Below are 21,434 nucleotides of genomic sequence, written 5' to 3'. Positions count from 1 at the left end.
TTTCTCCCCCTCCCTCACTCACCTCATAAACAATGAAACCTAATTTGGTAGCTTCTAAGTCAAAAAAAAAATCAAGAGGGTTAGGCTAAATTGTGCTCGTGAGGTGTTGATTGCTGTGTTTTGTGGTGTTTACTGATGGGCGTTGGCTGGCTTTATCAGGCTGATCATCCTTGTGGCGAACAGTGTCGAGAAAGTAGTACAAAAGGACAATCTGTTAGCTGCTGCTACAAAATGCTGAGCTCCACACACCAAGCAGTCAAAAGTTCACATTCCAGATCTCAATCGCTGCTTGAGCTAACTAAACTCATGCATTATAGACGGAGAATGCTGGAAATAACCAGCAGGTCAGGCAGCAGAGGTGGCGAGGGAAGCAGAGTTAACATTTCAGGTGATCAGAACAGGCAAAAGTTAATGATTCAATAGGTATTAGGCAAGTGCAGAAGGAGGGAGAGCAGGGAGGGGATAAGTGAGTATTAAGGAAGGTCTGTGATAAGGTGGAAGGCAGGAGTGATTAAAGGATAAAAAAGGGGGACAGTGCAAGTGACGAAGGGAAGTGTTAATTGACCTGAGCAAATGGAACACTTTTCCTAATCTGGAAGAATTGTCATATTGTTACAAAATTCATATCAGTTTGGAGTTTGGACTTAATTCCGCCCTCTCCAGTGCAGTGATAAAACAGTATATTTACGCAATGAGATGAATCCTTAGCCTCTATTCATTTCAGACTAAAGTTTACTCTCTTTTCCATTTCCAATATCCTGCTTGGGCCAGGTTAGATGGTCAGAATAGGAGGAGCAGTGAATGTCCAGTGCTGGAAGCTGACTTTGTTATTAGGAGGCTGAGGTGTGGACTGGGGAAACAGAGTCATTGAGACTGGTAGAGTCAATTGTAACCCTTATACATGGAGCAAGGTCAACCAAGTCAGTAAAGACCCTTGCAGCTTTACTGATAGAAAAACAACACTGCAGAATGGCAACTTGCAATTAAGTAGTAACAAAAATAATAGAATGAAAAAAAAAGACTGATTGATTAATAGAACATTTTCATCAAATATTGTGGGCAGGCTGGCAGCAGATTTAGAAACATTGAATCACTATAGTGCAGAAGGAGGCCATTTGGCCCATCACGGGCCCTATACCCATAAGCCCATATATTCACCCTGCTAACCCCGCCCCAACACTAATGGCCAGTTTACCATGGCCAATCAGCCTAACCTCCATATCATCAGCGGTTTGAGGAAACTGGAGCACCTGGAGGGAACCCACGCAGACATGGGGAGAATGTGCAAACTTCACAGACAGTGACCCGACGTCGGAATTGAATCCAGGTCCCTGGCATTGTGAGGCAGCAATGCTAACCACTGTGCCACTTTGCCACCCTGACTTAGTACGAAGCAGATATATATATGAGACAGCGGGTGAGAGCATCTTTCATGTCCCAAAACAGTGTACAGCAAATTAGGTACATTAGAAATGTAGTTATTGTTGCAATATAGGCAATACAGCTGGCAGTGTGTGCACCACAATATCATACAAACAGAAAAGAGACAATGACCAAATCATCCGTATCAGTTGGATGAGAGATAAATGTTGGTCAAGATAGACTCTCAGTTCAATGTCTGACCCAACAGATTGCACCTCTTGAAGTGGTACTTTCAGTAGGAAGTAGCACTCCTCCAGTACTACACTGTGGTTTCGGCCTGGAAATGTGCTCAGGCCTCTGGAGTGTGACTTGAACCCATAATCTTCTGGCTCGGAAGGCTCCTACCCACTGAACCAAAACCGTAGGAGCTGCAGTGCATACTGCAAGGATTACCCCCCATCTGGAGAGTGTATTGTTATTTGGGCGAAATGGAGCAGCAGTGTATAAGAAAACTTGGGGTCACCAGAAAAGTTGTTGCTACAAATGGAATTCCCATCCAACACTGTAAACTTGGGCCGGACAAACCGGAAATGAGTTGCTGGAAGCAAATCCATAAAAATGAGATTGGAAGAAGCGCAAAAATGAGAAGTGCAGAGTTAAAAGCTACATCTTTACCTTGCTGTACATCCTGAAGTGTGTGTTGACCTTATCATTCAGGCTAAGGCTTTTGATCAAATTTATTTACAGGGATTATAAGGTAAATTCAGTGATCCTGTCGTAAGGATGTACGAAAAAAGAGTAAGCCGTTTGACCCTTGAGCCTTCGCCACCATACAATAAGACCATGGCTGATCTGACCGTGAACTTACCTCTACCTTCCTGCCTGTCCCCCCCCCTTTAACTCTTGACTCTCTTGTAGATCAAACATCTGTGCCTAACAAAGCCTTGAATATATGCAGTTACCCAGCCACCACTGCAGGGAGAATTCCAAAGATTAACGACCCTGTGAGAGAAGAAATTCCTCCTCCTCCACATCTTGAATGGGCAACCTCTTATTTTTAAACTATCCTTCCCTAGTTAAAAATGCTTCCACGTGGGGGAATCCTCCTCTCAGCATCTACATTGTAAAGGCCCCCGTTGAATCTTTTGGGTGGGATTTTCAAGCCATTCCTGCCAGAGGGATCTTCCAACTGTTGCCCTGTCCAGCAGTGGGAGATTGTGAACAACGGGAAACCCCACTGACCGCAGCGGGACCTAAAGAGCCCGCCACTGGCCAATGGTGAGCCGTCGCTGCAAAACAGTTCATGGGGTGAGCAGAATCTGGCCACCCTCTATATTTCAATAAGATTACCTCTCCTTCTCCTTATCTCCAATGCATCTAGGCCCAACCTGCTCAACCTCTCCTTATTAGATAATCCCAAGAATTAGCCTAGTGAACCTTCCCTGGAATACGTCCAATGCAAATATATCCCTTCTTAAGTCGGGAGACCAAAACTATATTCAGTACCCTAGGTGTGGTCTCATCAATGCCTTGTACTGGAGCGGCACAGTAGCACTGCTGCTTCACAGCACCAGGGACCAGGGTTCAATTCCTGGCTCGGGTCACTGTCTGTGTGGAGTCTGCACGTTCCCCCCGTGTCTGCGTGGGTTTCCTCCAACTGCTCCGGTTTCCTCCCACAGTCTGAAAAACGTGCTGGTTAGGTGCATTGACCCGAACAGGTGCCACATTGTGGCGACTAGGGGAATTTCACAGTAACTTCTTTGCAGTGTTAATGTAAGCCTTGTTTGTGACGAATAAACAAACTATCACGACAGATGTAAATAAAGGCCAACATTTCATTTGCCTTCTTAATTCTTTGCTGTGTCTGCACGGTGGTACAGTGTGATTTATATAGAAGGACAGCCAGACCGCTTGGAACCACAGCACTCTGCAGTCCCTCTCAATTCAAATACATTCTGCCTTTCTGTTCTTCCTACTGAGTGCACAAATTCACATGTCTCCACATTGGATTGCATTTTTCAACTTTTTCCCATTTACTTAACTTATCTGTGTCCCTTTATGATCTCCTCACAACTTACTTTCCTAACTATCTTTGCTTTGGCGGCAAATTTAGCTACAATACACTGGGTTCTTTCGGCCAACTCACCCATTTCGATCATAAATATCTGAGGCCCCAGCACTAATTCCTGTGCCACTCCTCTAGTTACAGTTTTCCAACCTGAAAATGACCCATTATCCTGACTCGATCCACTTTAGGGTTCAGGCCATCTGATCCAGGGAACATCTCAGCTTTTAGTCCCATTAGTTTACAACACGTATTCTTTAATAATATTGATTGTTTTATTCTCCACCCCACCCCCATTTTAATTTTCTATTAATCTTGGAATTTTTTTTGTGATTTTGACTGTGAAGTCAGATTTTTTTTTTTGTGATTTTATATTCGGATTCCAAAGTTCAGCATTCCCAGCCACTCCTGTGAGTGAGTGTCATGGCCAAGAGACACATTTTCCTACTTAATGTCTCAATGAATCCTGACACCTTAAAATAAATGACTGCACGAATAGTAGGTGCATTGGTTGTAATCCTCAAGATTCCAGAAAACATATTGTGAAACCGCAAACGTAACGCCTCTATTCAAAAAAAGGAAGGAGACCGAAAGCAGGAATCTATAGGTTAGTCTAACATCTGTAATTAAGAAAGTTGGGGGACTCGTAGATTATAACAGTATCATTTTCATCCTGATTCACTGGCCACTACAAAACATCATGTACTTATCTAGAATTCTACTCTCTTCACATATCTAACTGCATGTGCACTTAGTCCAGATCAAAAGATGTGATTTGAATGAAAAAATGGCTTTATTTATACAAGTTTTTTTTAATGAGATACATAAAAAAAGTAGGCTTACATTAACATTGCAATGAGGTTACCGTGAAAATCCCCTAGTCATCACATTCCGGCTCCTGTTCGGGAGAATTTAGCATGGCCAATGCACCCAACCAGCCCACCTTTTGAACTGTAGGAGGAAACTGGAGCACCCGAAGGAAACCCACGCAGACACAGAGAGAACGTGCAGACTCTGCATGGATAGTGACTCAAGCCAGGAATCGAACCCAGGTCCCTGGAGCTGTGAGGCAGCAGTGCTAACCACTGTATCACTGAGCCTGTGTTAGCTGAATGAACAGTGAAATTTAAAACATGTTTAATTGTACATTTCTCTATCATCTTCAATGCCAAAGAGTAACAAGGCCACAACTCAGTTTGTTGCCAAGTGTAGACAGACTGAAGCCTGTAGCTGAACACCAGGTAGACGTGAAAATTGGCCATTTTTTGGCTGCCCTACTCAAACACTGAATGCTAATGAATTCTCAGAACTGGGATCTCACAGAAGATATTGCAGAGGCAGAAGTGCACAGTAAATATGCACTGTCACATTGATGTAACACAGTGTAAATCTTAGAATGTTCAATTAATTGTAGATCTGTGGTCCACTTCAATGTCTTCAGTTTCAACAGCAGTCTGATAATGCTTCTGAATTAATTCACCAATTCCTCCCTCATATTTCAGTGAATTGTTTCTCACCTTATGGAAAATGGAATTCCCTTTGTGCCTGGTGGGGGTTGAGACAGAGTGATTTGACCAATGGAAACTTCTCCTTGCATGGCATTCTATGTGCCATCATGCCTTATATGAGTGGCACCGGGCAGCACGGTGGCACAGTCGTTAGCCTACACAGCACCAGGGACCTGGGTTCGATTCCCAGCTTGAGTCACTGTCTGTGTGGAGTTTGTACACACACCCCATGTCTGCGTGGGTTTCCTCCAGGTGCTCCGGTTTCCTCCCACAGTTCAAAGATATGCAGGTTAAGTGGATTGGCCATGCTAAATTGCCGCTTAGTGCCAGAGGGACTAGCTATGGTAAATACATGGGGTCATGGGGATAGGGTCTGGATGGGATTGTGGTCGGTGCAGGCTCAGTTAGGCCGAATGGCCTCTTTCTGCACTGTAGGTATTCTATGATTCTATATAATGTAATTTACTTATCCAAGTTATTTTGTTATCTTTGGGTGATTATATTGCATGATTTGCCAGGTCTTCCATTTACCTGATTCAAAATTCACACTTCCAAGGATAAATTGCCATGCTTTGGGCCTTCCTTAACAGATTTTGGGGACTCTAACTGTAAAACATAGCTACGTGGTTCCCAGCACATGAAGTGCTGATCACTAAGGTGACATCCTTTCCATAAATATGACACATCCATAACCAATGTCTGGACAATCCCGCAGCTTCCAATCTTCTGGAGGAGGAGGAAAGGATCATGATTGCATCATGACATGTTTACATTGCCACTAATTGTGCTGCAAACCTACAACACGCTAAGGATTGCACAATTCAAAGTCACATGATCTCGTGAAATCATTAACATGTCATAAATTCCCAGGAGATAAATGCACTTCGGCCATTTTTGTTCTGAGTAACATCGTGGGTTCCAAAAAAATCTTCATAAAAGCCACGTAATTCTTGTCAATATTATTGAGGCTTGGCTCTAACAGGGTGGAATTCTCCCATGGCCCTGCTAGTGGGTTCAATGGTAGGTGGGGGTGGCAGAGAATTCAGCAGGAATCCAAAAATCAGTTTCCCACCAGCATGAATTCCCTCGGGGAACTTCCGCTGGTGTTCACCGTGGCATATCAGGAAACGCACTGGGGGCCAGCGTGAATCTTCCCACTAATGGGAAGGGTCAACTGGAATCTTCCGCCTACCGCTGACTCTGGAACAACATGGGTGCAGAAGTCGGGACTCACCTGAACAATGCCTGGGGCTGCTTCCAGAGTTCAGGATTGAAGTTGCCAGTAACCCAGTCGTGGGTGGACATGAGCATCTACAGCTGGATCTTCCAGATTCAGTGTATCAAGGAGGTCAATCTTCCAGCATTGTTTCTGAGATTCATCTTCGTTTTCGGGAGGTCCACCTTCTTTCTTCAACAGTGGGTTGGTGATGTTGCCTACCTTTTCAATATGGCACCCTAGATATGATGGCTGAACCCCTGTCTTCATGCCCATCCTGCCACAGAATATGCCACAAAACCCCCAGATGTATACTTGATACAGTTGGGACTGGAGAATATGGCATGGTTTCCAGTCAGAGAAAGACTCTGCATTCCTGTTGCCACTAGGAAATGGGCAAATTAAGTCCCAGGGTTTGGGAAATGGATGGAGAAATATTGTAACCTAGGAATTTTATTTAAATAAGATTTTCAGATATGATTTAAAACTACAAAATAGCCATCAACGTGTAGCAGATGTCCACCACATGGGTTGAACTTTGTGCTTGACCCAAGGGTGGAATGTGAGGCAGTGGATACGTTCAAGCATTAGCTAGCAGCATCGTGTCCATGACCTGCCCAGTCCTCCCAACCCTGTAGGTATTTTATCCGCTGTGTGCGAGGCACCAGCAGCACGCCCATCCATTGCTCTTGGAGGTTCCGGGGGTGGCCTAGTACTTCGTGTCGGTGTGTGTGCTTGATCCTGGACCGGTAGACGGGCGCCGCAACAGCTCGGTGACTAGCACTGCTAGCTGTGCAGATACATGGATTTGGGCCTGTGTCTGTGGGAGTTTGTGCATTCTCCCTGTGGTTGCGTGGGTTTCCTCCGGGCGCTCCGGTTTCCTCCCACACCCCAAAGATGTGCTCTTAGGCTGATTGGTTTTACCAAATTGACACTATTCTCCCCTGAATCTGGGCTAAGTTAGGGGTTCCATTCATAGACACGCAGGACAGGGTAGGTGTAGGGTGATGCGGCGGCGCGGGCTCGTTGGGCCGAAGGGCCTGTTTCCCGTGCTGGGTTGTTCTTTGTATGACCAATTAATGCCCTTATGTGGCTAGTTAATGGCCATTTAAGGGTCTCCAGCTATTTTCACTGGGGGGTACCTCCTGGATACAAACCACACACACACACACACACACACCATTCCTCCCTCCGCCCACCCCACTTCTTGGCCCTTGCCAACCATGCTGCCCTTGTCCTCGCCAGGGCATAGCACCCTGATCCAGGCAAGACCTCCCAGACTCAGTTTACATCCAGGCTCCACTGTTGAAGGCGTTGCTTTTGGCCTCGCTGCGGTCCCAGAAGTGGCCACCACTCCTGCTGAGACTGCTGGGATATGAGTGCCATTGGTCTGATGATTAGCCAACCTCTCTCTTTGACAGAATTTCCTCTTGAGAGTCAGACCGCCTTGAAACAATTAAAGGGCTATTAACCATTTTAATGGCCATGGGGTGAGCTGGCAAGCAGAGGCAGGCGTGCCTCTGATGCTTACGTGAGAGGGAGGGGACCCAATCTCAATGTAAAATTCAGCCCCCATGGAATTCCTTGCAGTCAAATTGTTCTGATAGTGTTTAATTTAAACCATCTTGTCTGCTGCAATTGTGATTATCTTTCTCTTTGTTGGAATGATTGGTGGGAAAATATTTCAATGGTTTGATTTTGTGGAGCTTAAAACTTGCAATTAGGTCTTTGTTTTTTTTGCCTCAGGTTCCTTCCATTGTCATTTCTGTAGCTTCGGTGAGGTTTCTGACTAGATTGAGAGTCAATACTCTTGGACATCAGTTGTGCTTAGTTCAGAGGGTCTGGTCGTCCAATCAAGTCAAGCAGGGTAACAGATCTGGGTTGTAAACCCAGTGGATCACACTTTGGGTTTCAGAATCTTTTGAGGAAAAGGCTCCAGGAAATAGGTGTCGATTTTTCGGTCACAAAGTTTTCACGTTCTCTGGGAAATGGTGTTTTCGCAGAATCACTATCTGCCCTGGAGATCGACTCTCAAGTCATAGAAATCATAGAAAACCTACAGTACAGAAAAAGACCATTCGGCCCATCGAGTTCTGCACCGACCGCAATCCCACCCAGGCCCTATCCCCATATCCCTACATATTTTACCCACTAATCCTTCTAACCTATGCATCTCAGGACACTAAGGGGTAATTTTAGCATGGCCAATCAACCTAACCCGCACATCTTTGGAGTGTGGGAGGAAACCAGAGTACCTGGAGGAAACCCACGCAGACATGAGGAGAATGTGCAAACTCCACACAGGCAGTGACCCGCGCCGGGAATCGAACCCAGGTCCCTGGAGCTGTGAAGCAGCAGTGCTAACCCACTGTGCTACCGTGCCGCCAGTCAATGAGACTCCTTCACCAGGCTGCAATGCGAGGTTTGATAGTGGACAACCAATGGTTAATTGATCGGGCATTGAGAGGTCTGATTGGGAACAGGTGGCAGCAAATCTCTTCCTTATGTTGCAGGAGAGCTGAATTAGGATATTTAAAATTAGAACCTGTTGCAACTTTACTTCCACTTTATGTTGTGTCGGACAGAGTAAGCTGCACGGTCATTTCTCCTTTTAAAACGGTTAAAAGAGGAAGTTGACCTTTGCAGATAATCGTGCACTTTTCAGTAGTCACCAGCCTGATATTCATAGTAATGCGATTAACTCCATTTGAGCTGGTGTGGGGACTTTGTGCAATGTAATTTTTAATTTAATATTGCAATTAAGGACAGCATTCATCATCGTGCTGCCATCAGCTAATTCCTAATTCATCTATCAAATAGTTTGATGAAAATAGACTGGAAAGTCCCAACTGCAAGCGCTGTTCAATTAAAGTAGGTTAAAGTGGCCCAATGCAACTAAACCTCCTGTCCCTGGGATGGGAATTTTTATCCAGCATTACCCACCAAAACTTTCTGATGTTGGTGGTTCCCAAGTTTTTTTTATGCCATGACGCATCTCAATACTAAATGCTTTTGAGACCTCCTATTTTCTCTATCTTCTTTTCTTACTGGGAACTTCATTTTTAACTTATTTCCTTCTTTTCGCCTGTCTCTCGCTAACCTCCCCCCGTCTCTCTCGCTTCTCCCAGGGCGTACCCATCCTTTCTGAGTTCGGGGGGGTGGAGGTGGGGGCACTGTGTTTAGCTCAGTTGCCCCTCAGCTCCAGGGAGCCGGATTCGATTCCCGGCTTGGGTCACTGTCTATGCAGAGTCTGCACTTTCTTCCTATGTCTGCGTGGGTTTCCTCCGGGTGCTCCGGTTTCCTCCTGCAGTCTGAAAGCAGTGCTGGTTAGGCCATGCTAAATTCTCCCTCAGTTTACCCAAACAAACACCGGAGCATAGCGATTCGGGGATTTTCACAGTAACTTCATTGCAGTGTTAATATAAGCCGACTTGTGATACTAATAAATAAACTTCAAAATTTCAATTCCCGCTTTTTGTGTAGGCACATGAGACCTTTGTCATCAGCTCAAAGTCCGTGTGCATGGGCCTGACCAACATAAAAAATCAAAACCGCACACACGGGACTCTTCCCCAGCCAGCGCATGCTTGGCAAACCCAAGTTTTGTCAGGTCTTGGAGATGTCAATCACAGAGCTGAAGACAAAGGTTAGTTTTTGGTTTAATTACTTGAATTTTGAATCTCTTTTCGTGGGTGGGTCTGCACTGCACACCAATGCATTAAGTCTCTACATCCTAGCTGTGACTGTAACACTACATTTTGCAGTCTCTCATTTCCTTCTCTATGAATGGTATTCCTTGTCTGTGTAGTGCGCAAGAAACAATACTTTTCACTACACGTGGCAATAATAAATCAAATCAAATTACTTGTGCCACGGCAGACCAGTTGGGAACCACCACACTAAACCATCAGGAGACACGTTATGGAGAATCCATGTCCTTCTGCATAGTTATGTAGAAAAAAGCTTAATTCACAACCCTCTTCTAGTTACCCTATCAGGGCACAGATATCGCTGTGGGAGGGACTGCTAAGTAATAGAAATGTTCATTAGTTAAACAGGTACGCATAGATCTGGGGTCTACTTAACGCTCTCCTTGTACGCTGTGTGGACAGACAAGACATAAATCCAAGCAGCCAGTCACACAGGAAGGGAGGGTGGATCCACGAACAGGCACTGCACTTTTTGTCATGCTGTATGTGACCTGTTCCCTATGGTGGACTGTTTCTTGCTGAAAGTCCAGGATTGGTGAACTGACCATAAATGGAAATCTTTTGGAATCTAATGGGATTTTTCTTTCCCTGGGCTGGATTGGACAGGTTGTAAAATGTTTGTCATTCTCTTGCCCTATGGCAAGATCCAACTTTTCCAGATTCAAGATGAACTTTGAGTCTTTGAAAGAGACCATTTTATCGTGTCCAGGCCCTCATTCCAGACCCACAGTGAGGGCTAGTGAGCTCACCGAAATGCAGGAAATGAGCCCAGAGGCAGACAATTGGAGGACAAAGTTCTACCACACAGAAAATGCACCTTAAAAAGAGCAGCAGGGTGGCACCTGGTCACTGAGAACATTGAGTATTCTTTCAGGGTTTGTTAGTATCACTGGTGAGGCTAGGTATTTGACCCAGCAACAGTCAAGAAATGATGATATATTCCCAAGTCTGGATAGTATGCGGCTTGGAAGAGAAATTGCTGGTGACTTTATCCTTCGAGGTGTTGGAAGTTGAGGGTTTGGAAAGTGCTATAGAAGGTGACTTGTTGAGTTGTTGCAGCACATCTTTTTTATAGTGCACACTACTGCCACTATGTATCAGTGGTGAAAGGACTGAATGTTTCAGATGGTGGATAGCAGGCTGATCATCCTGGCTGGTATTGAGCTTCTTGAGTGTTGCAAGAGCTGCACTTGTCCAGGCAAGTGGAGAGTTTCCCATCACACTCTTGACTTGATCCTCGTTGATGATGGAGAGGCTTTGGGGAGTCAGCGCAGAATTCCCAGCCTCTGATCTGCTGTTGTAGACACAGAATTTATCTGGTTATTCCACTTCAGTTTCTGATCAATAGTAACCCGCTAAGATGTTAAAAGTGGGGGGGAATTCAGCAATGGTAATGCCGTTGAATGTCAAGGGGAGATGATTAGATTGTTGGAGATGGTCATTGATTGGCACTTATGTGACATTAATATTACTCACCACTTGTCAGCCTAAGATAGAATGCTGCATATGGATGCTGCTTCTGTATCTGAGGAGTTGTGAATGGATTTGAACATTGTGCAATCATCAGCAAACATCCCCACATATGATTAAGGGAATGTTATTGATGAAGCAGCTGAAGGTGGTTAGGCTTGGGACACTACCCTGAGGAGTGCCTGCAGTGATATCCTGGAGCTGATATGAATATTCTCATACAATCACCACCATCTTCCTTTGTGCTATATTTGACTCCAATCGGTGGGTAGTTTCCCCCTGATTCGCACTGACTCCGGTTTTGCTAGGGGTCCTTGATGCCACCCTCAGTCAAGTGCTGCCTTGTTGTCAAGGGCAGTCACTCTCGCCTCCTTTGTCCGTGTTTGGACCCAGGTTGTCCTGCGATTAGGAGTTGAATGGAACCCAAACTGAGTGGGTTATGACAATATGTTCTTGCCTTATGCTCTTTCTCACCCTCAACCTCACAGCTCACCTGGGATAGCTCAACCTTTTATCTGCCATGATAAGCAAGCTGCAAATGATGTGACCACAAGCCTCTTGCTTCCCATACCACCCCTACTTCCCTCAAACCAACCTTCCCCTTCTGAGTTCCTGCTCTCAGGCACCCAAGGACTGCCATTTGCACTGCCCAGTAGCCCCAAGAGGAGGAAGAACAGAACTGCTGGACAGGCCCCATCACGTAACCTGGCATTGGCAGACACCAGCTCAAATGTTGGCACGGCTCGTATCTTAAAGGCTTGTATATATTTGGGAAGTGTGTGTGGTGAGTCTTTGGCCCCGAGTGGGCTGCAGGCACATGCCAGAAGCAGCTACTGGCACAGCGCACACCTCCAGGAAGGTGGGAGGCTTGCCCAGTGCTATAGAAAACTAACCACGTGCCACATAAGTGCTGTAACCACCATCCCCAAAGTAAGATTTTCCTCCAACTGTATTGCAGAATAATTTCAGAACAGGTGGTGTGCATAACTTAACATGTTGCTTGAATTTGAAGTTACTTGTGAATAATGTAGTCAAACCTATTGTATTGCAGTGCCCACCTTGCTATTATAGTGTATTGGGTTAATCCTCAAGATAAAACAGAAATACCACAGCCCACTCAGTCTCTTACCAGACTTCGTGTTACTTATCGCATCAAAATACCACTCATGTCTTTCTTGAATTTCCCACATTTGTCAACCTCCACATTTGTGACACTTGTTCTACACGTTCACCACACTGGGTGTGATGTAGTTAAATGGAAACTGTCTGCCCATATTCGCTCTTTCCAGCTTAAGCCCATGCTCCACAGCTATCGAGTTTGTAGTCACCTGGGAACAATTTATTTGGATTTAGTTGACCTGAATACCTTAGAATCTGAAACATTTAGTGGTTGAACTTGCACCTGGAGGTGGGGGGGGAATCATCTGATTATCTGTCGTAACTTTGACAGAAGATCTGCAGAAACAGGATCCTCTACTCTTCGTTCATTCCCAAAAATGTTCTGCCAAAATCATGGGCAGTGGATCAGGAGAGACCCGCTGAAATTCAGTCTCTTTCACAGGATCATTATTTCCAGCTTCTCCTGAAAACTTAGAGGCTTCATTCCTCATTTTGGTTGTGGTCCTTCTCCGTAGCCATCAGCAGAGCAAGGACAGAGGATGAATTTTCCTTCTATTGAGAGTCGCTAGAGTGAAGGGACACTTGTATGTGACATCGCCTGTGATCTTGTATGTGACATCACCTGGGTGAAAGGTCACCTGAAACCAGGGGATTGTCTGGATACAGTTTGAGGAGGGAAAATTGGTCAAGAAAGATTACTGGCACTTTGTGAGCTGATCAGCCTCCCTGCCTGAAACCAGTTTTAAGTTTATTTATTAGTGTCACATGAACACTGCAATGAAGTTACTGTGAAAATCCCCTAGTTTCCAGACTCAGGTGTCCGTTCGGGTACACTAAGGGAGAATTTAGCATGGCCAGTGCATCTAACCTGCACGTCTTTTGGACTGTGGGAGGAAACCAGAGCGCCCGAAAGAAACCCAGGCGGAATCAGGGGCGAACATGCAGACTCTGCACAGATGAGCGACCCAAGCTGGGAATCGAACCCAGGTCGCTGGCACTGTGAGGTAGCAGTGCTAACCACTGTGCCACCCTGGCATGGCAGGGTCATGATGTGGAGATGCCGGCGATGGACTGGGGTAAACACTGTAAGAAGTCTCACAACACCAGGTTAAAGTCCAACAGGTTTATTTGGTAGCAAAAGGACTTTAACCTGGTGTTGTGAGACTTCTTACAGCGGGGGCAGGCAGGTCTCTTGGCTGTGCATGTTCCTCCCCTCCCACCCTGATTATCCACAGTGTGCCAAGGCGATCCTATACATTCACCGCTCTATGAGAACGGAATCTGCCTGAAGATGGCTCCGCTGTGGTACTGGGATTAGAATTATACTCAGAGTGCTTGCTAATTCTTACCTCAGAGGGACAGATGGTACTGAACTCTTCATTGACACCCAGGCACTGAAATTGGTAATTACGTGCTGGGTAGGCGAATGACTCATTTTCCGCTTAAAGCCAGCTGGCCAGAGACTGAGTCAACAGCTTCGTTATTCAAGCTGGTCTTTTCTGGGATATTTGAAAAGGTATCTTTCTAGCAGGTTGCTTTTTTTTTGACTGATTAAATAGAGAATATTTCCTCAAGGGAGCAAAGACCCACTAAGGTTTCTCTTATTACTCTCCATCAGAGTCTTGTTCTCCATGAAGTATTCTTGAAGCGCTTTGGGAAATGCTGAGCTCTGAATGGTGAAGCAGATTAACATGTTGTCGTGTCAATTTTAGAACCTGCTTCAAATGAGTTTGATACTGATAAGATGCAGGGCCTTCCAGACTGGTTGCTGTGGTCTCGTGTTAACTGGAGGCTGTCGTCCGCTCAGCATGTTCTGGAGGAACAACGTCAACAGGACATTGCTACGTTGCCACTTTCCGAGTTCAAGTCTGCTGTCAGTCTCCTGCGGGCTTTCTTGGGTTGGGTCAATCAGGAGCCAGTTCTGCGATTGCACAGAGCAAAAGTAATTACGCCCTACAAATAAATGGGCAGTGCACACAAAACCACCCCTTTTAACTTTTGCTGCCCGATTGCAAGGGTTACCAATTTAGTGTCAGTGCCACTCTCCTATGGATGAGTGTTCTCCTGTCGTGGTACAGGCACACTGACTCACTGAGCTAGGGTTGGTGTGCTCGGAAGGCCAACACTCCATAGTGCCAGCAGCAGTTGGGGAGATCCATACAAAGTAGGGCAGTGTCTATTGTTGTAGCCAAATGCATGAGAGTCGTGCAGCAGGGTGCCCCTGACTCTGGAAGACGGTAATGTTCCTGACATGTATGTGGGGCCTCAGCATGGAATGAACTCATTTGGCTCAAGGGTGCAGCAGGTTGGGGCCAAGGTACATTATGAGACTAGAGTCGGGGCCAGGATGTTGGGGAGCTGTCTGTGTTTTATGGTAACTCAGAGTGCTCAGTGCTGACACAGATTGCCTGAAACGGAAAATTGCTTTCTCACTAGTGTGTCCACCTATCCTCAGCCATCATAGAAACTAGAAGCAGGAGTAGGCCGTTCGGCCCTTCGAGCATGCTGTGCCATTCATTTTAATCATGGCTGATCATCAAATTCAATATCCTGATCCCCCCATTTCCCCCATTTTCCTTGATCCCTTTAGCCCCCAGAGCTACATCTAATTTCTTCTTGAACTCACATAACACTTTGGCCTCAACTACATTGTGTGGTAGTGATTTTCTCACATTCACCACTCTCTGGGTGAAGAAATTTCTCCTCACCTCACTGCTCTTCTGGTTTGGCCTTCCGAGCACACCAACCCTAGCTCAGTGAGTCAGTGTGCCTGTACCACGACAGGAGAACACTCATCCATAGGAGAGTGGCACTGACACTAAATTGGTAACCCTTGCAATCGGGCAGCAAAAGTTAAAAGGGGTAGTTTTGTGTGCACTGCCCATTTATTTGTAGGGCGTAATTACTTTTGCTCCGTGCAATCGTAGAACTGGCTCCTGACTGACCCAACCCAAGAAAGCCCGCAGGAGACTGACAGCAGACTTGAACTCGGAAAGTGGCAACGTAGCAATGTTCTGTTGACGTTGTTCCTCCAGAACATGCTTAAGATTTACCCCTTATCCTCAAACTATGACCATTAGTCCTGGACTCCCCCACTGTCGGGAACATTCTTTCTGAATCTACTTTGTCTAACCCTGTTAGAATTTAATAACTTTCTATAATATCTCCTCTCACTCTTCTAAACTCCAGTGAATATAATCCTAACTGATTTAGTCTCTTCTCATATGACAGACCTGCCATCCTAGGAATCAGCCTGCACTCCCTCTATAGCAAGGACATCCTTCCTCAGATAAGGACACCAAAACTGCACACAATACTCCAGGTGTGGCCTCACCAATACCCTATGCAATTGTAGCAAGAAATAGTTGAGTGATAATATTACTGGGCCATCACCTCCCCCATACTTGCAGCATCTTGCATATTACTACTGCCTTTGGAAGTTTCTAATGTTGTTTATTACTGCTGGAGTTACAGTGACCATTAGTTTCTTTATTTGAGAAGGGGCAACAAATAATGGGTTTTTTAATAGGAGCTTCCGCCTCACAATTGCTCCCCATTCTAGCTGTTTTGCATTCTGTTCCGTAGTTCAGCATGTTTCAGTAGTTTAGCTTACTGGCAGTTGTGTCAATTTGCTTGCACAGACCTGGGCGCCTTTGTGCATTGAACACAATTGGATCAGTGGTTTACCACATGTCAAAGCCATGAGGTTCACAGTCAGAGCACAGTTACTCATCTTTGTATTTTAGATATAATAATCTGCATGTGCTGCAGCATTGCATTTAGCAAAATCAACTGCCATGGAGCTCGAAGCTTCTTCTGACACGATCTGTCTTTTTTGCAGAATCTTCTGTGGCTCTTTCTGACAACAATAAGCTTTTAACACTACAAATACCGTGCAGGAGAAAAAGGCCCAAATCTTGCCCTTGCCTCACCTGGTATCCTGAATGGTTATTGGACACCATTTTTTGTAAATTATGTTTTTTTTATTCATTTGTGGGGCGTGGGCATTGCTGGCTAGGTCAGTATTTACTGCCCATCCCTAGTTTCCCCTGAGAAGATGGTGGTGAACTGCCGCCTTCACTGATTGATGCAATTGAGTGTCTCACTCGACCATTTCAGAGGGCAATTGAGAGTCAACCACATTGCTGTGGCTCTGGAGTCATGTGTAGGCCAGACCAGGTAAGGATGGCTGATTTCCTTCCCTAAATGACATTAGTGAACCAGATGGATTTTTTAGACAATGGTTTCATGGTCACCACTAGATTCTTAATGTTTTTAAATTAAATTCAATTTCCACCATCTGTTGTGGGATTCAAAACTCGGGTCCTGAGAACATTAGCTGAGTTTCTGGATCAATCGTCTAACTGTAATACAAGTAGGCCATCACTTCCCCTGTGAAATCAGATTGGTCAAAGTGCAATGTTAGTTTAAATACTTACGCTTGTGGTCACTTTTTTGACACTTCTGACAGGTTCATGCCCTGAGCTCTCCCCTCACACACACTCTCCCCTCTCTCACACACACATACACACATACTCACACTCTCCTCTCTCTCTCTCACTCACACACACACACACACACACACACACACACACACATACTCACACTCTCCTCTCTCTCTCTCTCTCTCACACACACACACTTCCCTCTCTCACACACACACACACACACACACACACTTCCCTCTCTCTCATACACACACACACATACACAAACTGACACTCTTCCCTCTCTCACACACACTCTCCCCTCTCTCTGTCACACACACACAGACAGACCGACAGACACACACTTCCCTCTCTCTCATACACACACACAAACTGACACTCTCCCCTCCCTCACACACACTCTCCCCTCTCTCTCACACACACAGACACACACACACACACACACACACACACACACACTTCCCTCTCTCTCATACACATACACAAACTGACACTCTCCCCTCCCTCACACACACTCTCCCCCTCTCTCTCTCACACACACACACACACACACACACACTTCCCTCTCTCTCATACACATACACAAACTGACACTCTCCCCTCTCTCTCTCTCTCTCACACATGCTTCCCTCTCTCTCATACACATGCACACACACACACATACGCAAACTGACACTCTCCCCTCTCTCACACACACTCTCCTCTCTCTCGCTCACACACACACACACCTCACTCTCTCTCACTCTCTCTCTCACACACACACACACACACACACACACACACACACACACCCTCCCCCACCCTCCCCCACCCCCCTCACAGAGATTCGTATTCTCCCTTCTCATTTACACCTTCCCCCTCATAGACACACTCAAACTCTGCCCTCTCTCACACAAACATTCACATGTGATTTGAACAAGCCTGATTTACAAGGGCTCCCAGATTCCTCGGTGCTGCAACATTCTGCAATCTCTCTATTTAACTTATTTAAATAATATTCTGTTTTAGTATTCTTCCCACCAAATGAATAACCTCATATTTTCCTGTATTATACTCCATCTGCCAAATGCTTTCCCACTCACATAACCTATCTACATCCCTTTGCTGAGATTCTGTGTCCTGCTCACAACTTGTTTCTCTACCAACCTTTATAATGTCAGCAAATTGGCTATAATGCACTCAGTCGAGGCAGTAGGTTGGCATTCTGCCATCTGCATTTTGCCAACCTGAAAATGAGCCATTTATCCTTGTTTTCTTGTGAGTGACCTTATCTTCTATTCATGCTAATGTGTTACCCCCAACACCTTGAGCTGTCCTCTTGCATAGTTGCCTTCTAGGTGGCACCTTATTCATTGCCTTTTTGTAAATTCAAATCATATCCAGTGGTTCTCCTTTAGCTAAGTCCTTTCAAACCTGTGACCACTATCACCTGGAAAGACAAGGGCAACAGGCACGTGGGAGCACCACAATCTCTAAGTTCCCCTCCAAGCCACTCAACATCCTGACTTGGAAACATATCACTGTTCCTTCTCTGTTGGGTCAAAATCCTGGAACTTCCTCCCTAATGGCTCACCTCAATGACTACAACGGTTCAAGAAGGCAGCTCACCACCAACTTCTCAAGGGCAATTAGGGATGGGTAATAAATGTTGACCTCGCCAGTGAAGCCCACATTCTGTGAAAGAATGGAAAAAAAAACACCCTGTTTGAAATCCACAGAAAGGGCAGTTGCTGTATTGGTTTATATATGTGTTGGCGGAAACTATTGGTTTTATTTTACAACTGCTGTATTCTGGAATAATTTAAATGAAACATTGTGTTCTGGGAGCAGTGTATTACTGTGCATGTTCAGTAGCAGTGAGTATATGCTGCCTAGCACGGTGTTAAGGTCTGCTTTCAACTCCTTATTTGCCTTCGGGATACCAGCACCACACGCAAGGACAGCATTTATTGTTGTTGTCCTTGAGAAGGTGGCAGTGACCTGCCATTTGGTCTCATGCTGCTATTCAGGAGTTTCAATTCCTGCATAATGCAGGAATAATGAAGTACATCCCAAGTCAGGATGGTGTGCGACTCAGCAGGGAAGAGGTTTGTTTGCTCCATCTCCAGATTACCTTTTCTATTTTTGACTTAAATACTTCATTACATTCTTTTGATGTGTGTATCCAGTAAGTGGTTCAGAGATAATAAGATGCAGTAAATCTGAGCAGTTCCCTGTGTAGGCTAGCTTCATCTGGACCTCAGCTAGCTCTGACTACTTTGAAGCAACTAAGAAGACACTGTGCACTTCAGAAAACACCTGTGAACAAAGTTGACTATTTTACCATGGCATTTTATCCATCTGAAGGATTGTCTGTGAACAGGCAGTTACTGGCCGGAATTCTCCGGCTGTTCATGTCGGTGGGATTCTCCGGTCCTACAGGCGGCGCCAGTCCTGCCATGGATTTTCCAGCGGCGTAGGGTGGCTTCAATGAGAATTTGCATTGACAGCGATGGGACCACTCATGAACAGTGTGCCCCCTTCGCCACCGAGAAAATTGCTGAGGGGAGGCCAGAGAATCTTGCCCACAAATTCCAACTTGTTTGAAGTTGTTGCAATGCAGACTCCAGTTAGCTCAATGATAGGCATGTAAAATGGAGAATCTATAGAGTGACTCCTGTTTAGGTTTACACTCTTGGTACAGTTAGGGGCTGATATTTGTCCAAAACACAGACCCAGAATGTAATGCACCAGTAATTGGGTGCAATGATATCAGATGGGTCAGTGTGACATTTCCTCTCTGTCCCTTCGTAACCTTTTTTAGCTTTTAAGGCTGGGCTTCTGCCTGGGAGTTTTATTTGGGGATCGCTCAATTTATCCGATGTATGCAGGGAAAGTCTGCTTTCTGACATTGGTGGAATTCAGCTGACCTGGAAGTGCTTAACACTGACATAGGAAAAGTGTCAATCTCTAAGCAACGGGATCAGCAACCCTGAAAATAATACCCTTCCCCTTCCTCTCCCCTTGGCCCGACCAGCAATTACACCAAAAGCAAAACATCTGTTTTGGAAGCAGTAGCTCAATTTCAGAAGAGTGCCCTTGATGTTTCCATTCCACGAAGTGGATCGTAGAAAAAGGAAAAATTCCACTGTGGATTCTGATGCCCGGTGTATTACAGTAAATTCATCAGCTAGGCAGATTAAACCTGCAATAAATGTTCCAACATGCCCTAAGAATGGACAATATCCGCTCCTTCTGATGTTTCCACTTATCGCCACGTGTTTCACTGTTGGACTTTATTGCCCACCTCACAATATGAGCGTTATGTGGAACCCAGATGATACATGCAGCAGTTGTAGTTATGAGAATGAAGAGGGCTTTCAATGAGAATAGATATTAACACCAGTGGAAAAACAGATAGTTATCATAAAATCGTACCACACAGAATCGAGGCTACTCAATCTTGGCGTTTGTGCCGTCTCTTTGACAGAGCCACTCCCTGTTCTTCCTCCCATTAAGAAGTCTCACAACACCAGGTTTGCCCCATAGCTCTGAATGTTTCTCACTTCTTATGCATCTATCCAATTTCCTTTTGGAAACCTATTGTTGAATCTGCTTCCTCCATCCTTTCAGACACTGCATTCAGGATCATTTTGTGTAGCCTGTTACGTTAAAATAAAATCTCCACATTTCCCCTTTGAACTTTTGTCCACTTATGTGAAAGTTGTCAAAAATTGTAAAATAGAATCTGGTAACAGACAGACTGGAGGAATTCCTGGAAAACCACCTTAAAGGACATGGGGTTCAAGCATATCTTTAGTCCTGTCCATGATAGGTTGAAATCCTTTGAATGTTCCTCCATCTCCACAAGGACACTCCTATTGCAGGCTGGAAGAAGCCATTTCTAGAGATCTTGTCCTCGTGGAGATCTTTAACCCATCACATGCTTGTTGTCATTTCTCTTTGTGAACTCACTCTCAGCATCAAACACAGGGAAGCCAGTCAATATTGCCAGGCTCTATGTCTAGGAAAAGGGTGGCAACATCCCACTATAGATTTAATATGTTTCAATGATGATGGAGTAATGCTGGTGATCAGTGGTTTAAAATGATGTGAGCTTTGCCAGTAAAGATCAGCATTGATTGCCCATCTCAAGTTGCCCTTGAGAAGGTGGTGGTGGGCTTTCTTTTTGAATCACTGAAGTCCGTGTGGTGTAAGTGCCCTTATATTGCTGTTAGGTAGCCAGTTCTAGGATTTGGATGAAGTAACAATGAAAGGGTCTGTCAGTGCAGAGATTTTGATTGCATCGATTAATATTCCTTTACCTTTATTTTGTGGTTTTGACCAGCATTGTCAACAGCTCTTCCTGAAAATACAAAGTATGTTTTAAATACAGTGATGGAAGAGCCACAACAAGTTCAAAAGAACATGACCCTTTGCCAATCTATGCTTCTCCACCAACCTTCAAGATGCCTCATGACCTCCACACCAACCTGTGCCTCTCCATCCATCTCTTCATGGCACTGCATTACCTCCGTGTCAACCTATGGCACTTCC

General features: G+C 45.2%; 1 protein-coding gene across 1 annotated transcript in view; it reads left to right on the top strand.

Annotated features, from left to right (window-relative positions):
• Positions 1 to 21,434, top strand: part of rnls (renalase, FAD-dependent amine oxidase) — a 136,227-nt gene that overhangs the window by 38,888 nt on the left and 75,905 nt on the right. The window lies entirely within an intron of this gene.

Source organism: Carcharhinus amblyrhynchos, chromosome 17, assembly GCF_965287045.1.
Source record: "Carcharhinus amblyrhynchos chromosome 17, sCarAmb.v2.hapA, whole genome shotgun sequence".
Lineage (NCBI taxonomy): Eukaryota > Metazoa > Chordata > Chondrichthyes > Carcharhiniformes > Carcharhinidae > Carcharhinus > Carcharhinus amblyrhynchos.
The sequence above is the reverse complement of the archived record's forward strand: the minus strand, read 5'-3'. Positions and strand labels throughout refer to the sequence as shown.